The sequence below is a fragment of the Tenrec ecaudatus genome, unplaced genomic scaffold, assembly GCF_050624435.1.
Source record: "Tenrec ecaudatus isolate mTenEca1 unplaced genomic scaffold, mTenEca1.hap1 Scaffold_499, whole genome shotgun sequence".
Taxonomy (NCBI): domain Eukaryota; kingdom Metazoa; phylum Chordata; class Mammalia; order Afrosoricida; family Tenrecidae; genus Tenrec; species Tenrec ecaudatus.
Window position 1 is genome coordinate 299,056 of NW_027459410.1, and position 3,390 is coordinate 302,445.

Here is a 3,390-nt window from a genome sequence, read left to right on the forward strand (position 1 = left end):
GGATTATGTATAGGAAAACAGCAAATTGAACAGTGCAAGGTTAGCTAATCCACCCTCCAACCTAGAAAGTGATCCTCTGAAACATCTCCCTGGATAACCGTGCTGAGGCATGCTGCTCAAATACTCCTGCAAGACCACTCTGGCAAACACACATTTTGTTGCAAATAGCATCCTTGACTCCTCCATTGTTGGCTATTCAGGTTCTAAATGTTCCAGGAATGTCAGAAGGCTCCAAACAGCAGGCAGTACACTTCTGAAGGCAAAATAGAAAACAAAGTAGATAGTAGTCAAAAAGTAAATAGGTAGCTAAATAGTAATCAATGAAGCCTCGATTCAGACTCAGGTGAGTTATTTCAATCATGCCAATCACCCTAGTTTTGAGAAACTATCACACAGTAATATTGAGAATGACACAAGTAGTGATATAATATGTCTCTTCCCTTAAACGAAACTCATGTTGCTTCCTTTTTTCCTGTGAATTTCACTTAACTTATTAACAGTTTTGCTTTTTATTGAATATTTTAAAAATATTTTTTTCTCTTTACCCAAGACTTTCTTGCAATATCATTGTGCTACATACGCACTCCACTGCCCTACCCAATTGGAATATATTTTAATAATCAAATATATTTTTAATACTCAAATAAAATTATTTGAATTTTATTAAAATTAATACTCAATAATTAAAATTAATACTCAAATAAAATTATTTGAATCCCAAGCCAGGTGCTCAGGAAATTCCAAACCCCAGTTGCCTTACCTCCTAAGAACTAGATTGAGGTTGCCTACATTCCTTCTAGATAACGCTCACCCTGTAGTTTTATCCTGCGTTTCTGCCTTCATTCCTCAAGCTGTGTGTGCAAAAAAAAGTTATTGAAGGTTTCAAAAGAACAGAAAGCAGCTTTAAGTTGAACATCAGACATCATGGTTCATTAAGGGATGTTTTCAACAAATATTTAGTAGGCATCTACCGTGTGCCATCATTGTTCAAAACCATGGAGAAACGGTAGTAAACACAACAGATGAAACTCCCTGCTTTAATCAAGCTTGCAGTTTCATGAGGGAGATAGATAATAAGCAAAGTACACAAGCAAAATGTATAAATTATAGAATGATAGGTGTTATTAAAAGAGACTCTGTGGAAGAAAACAGATTTATATGAGACAGCGGGAAAGAAGATTGACTGAAGGTATTATTTTGGTAATAGAATCAAGAAAATAAGGGGGGAACCTAGATATATGCTGATAAAGTATGTCTTAGAAATAAGGAAAAAAAGACTTTGATATAGGTGTTCCCCCTTGAACTTGAGCTAGGCCTTCCCCTTGGAAGTTAGTGTTCTGGTAAGGAAGATGGTAGGACTATGGTTCTTAATACCTCCTTCCCAGAATTTCTCTCAGGTAGCAGATGAGCAACTCAGAAATTATTTTTATTTCATTAGAAAATAATGGTGGTTCTCTTTATTATAACGGAATATTATAATATTCAAAATTCTGTCTTAGAGTCTAGCTCGGTATAACTGAAAATTATTACATACATACATACACATACACAAAACCAATCTTTGTTACAACACACAAATCCAATTCCAACCTCTGGTTATAAGATCATAGCCAATTAGAGTTGTGTTAGGGCTAGGATGAGGGTGAGGGTTAGGGTTAGGGTTAGGTTAGGGATTAAAACAAGATCATAACCATCTGCCCTCACTTTGACTCTCTAGTTGTACTCCAATTGTCCACCGCCCTTGAACTCTTTAATAGAAGTGGTGCCTCCTAACTCAGAACGATTCCAGCATCTTAATTGTGAACAATGTGTTTACATTGAACCAAATTCAAAACAAAAAAAGAGTGATAAAAATAAAAACACAGAAATAATTCATCTGATGGACTAATGGATCATGTAAACATTCTAAGACAAAAACACGTAGATGGTGCATGTTTGTTGACCACTATCAACTGCTCTGAGCAGCATCACAGTAGGATGTCATGAACATGACGAGTGGAAAATGTGGAACATAATTCAAAAGCATTAAAAAGATCATATTAGATGGCATGGAAACCTGGTCATCCAAGCCAAGACATGAAAATGGAACCAAAAAGATGTCCCATCACCGGCTAAGCAGCATGACACTGCAAAGGAGGCACAAGAGGAATACATAGACCATATCCCAGGCCCTGTCAGCAAGGGCAAGTGGAAGAATAAGGATCAAGTTCTCATCTATTCTTCCAGAGGAGTAAATTTCAGAACAAGATGCTTAATGCAAGATTTAAGAATAGTGATGCCTCGTTCAAAAGCAGATACTAAAATAGATCATAAAGATAAGTTATTCGTGATTAATGAGGCCTACTAAATGAAAAACTAATAAGTGCATCTATTTTGAGGCCAAGAAAAAGCAGCATCTTTATATGTGGCTTTCAAATTCACCTCACGGACCATCTGCTAAATTCCTTGTTCAGAATAATCATACCCTAGCTGAACTCAAGTTGACTGGAAGCTGTTTGCAGGTTTCTCGGCCCCTTTTGTGTCTTGACCCTGTATTGGATGAATCCCACAGGATACTTTGTTAAAAGACTGCTAAATTCAGATCTTCTGGATGCCCCGCTGTCGCCCCAGCTGACCTCCTTGTCAGCCCTTTGTGAATCATGTGTTTGCTTTCAGCATTGTGGATAATCGGTTATGGTTGCAGAATTTCCAGATTATAGAGGAAGATGCTGCTCTGGTAGAGATAGGGAACGTTTTGTCTTAAACTTTATCCAGATTTTCCAGGGAAGGCTCAGAGCACCAACTTCATAGGAAAACCCTATTCAGTCACCAAACACGCAGCCGTATCAAGAAATCCATCACAGCTGCAAAATACAAAGCACGACAGCAAGGGAGGAGGTGCAGAAACGGAGAAAGAAAGAGCCCACGACTGAGCTGCCCATGGTCCCCTGCAGATGTGCTCAACCCCCAGCCGAGGAAAAATCCATCAAAATCGAGTGGGTGAAATCAGAGCCCCGGGTGGGATTGAAAACCAGGAAGAAAAAGATCTACAAAAGGCAACGAAAAATGCCACAGAAGATGAGCAGTGGGGGTGCGAAAGGAGTCCAGTTGTTTTGTATTTAATTTACATTCAGAGTGTTAATATTTCCATTATCCAGAGCTGTGTAACTCATGCAATTTTAAAGAAAAAAATGAAATACCAGAATCATTTTGTATGGATTTAATGGTGTCCGTATGTTTCTAAATAAAATGGTATCACAACTCAAAAACAAACAGGTTAACCTCTTGGAAAGATCAGGTGGGATCCCCACGAAAGCTTCAGCTCTGAGTCTGAACAGGGGATATGGGATACATGATGAAATACTGAGGGGATTGGAGTGGATTATTTTAATCATAAGGTGTATGACTCAT

General features: G+C 38.1%; 1 pseudogene; it reads left to right on the forward strand.

The window, feature by feature from the left end:
• Window positions 1–2,083: 2,083 nt before the first annotated feature.
• On the forward strand, window positions 2,084–3,102 carry LOC142436626 (ribosome biogenesis protein BRX1 homolog pseudogene; annotated as a pseudogene).
• The last annotated feature ends 288 nt before the right edge of the window (window positions 3,103–3,390 follow it).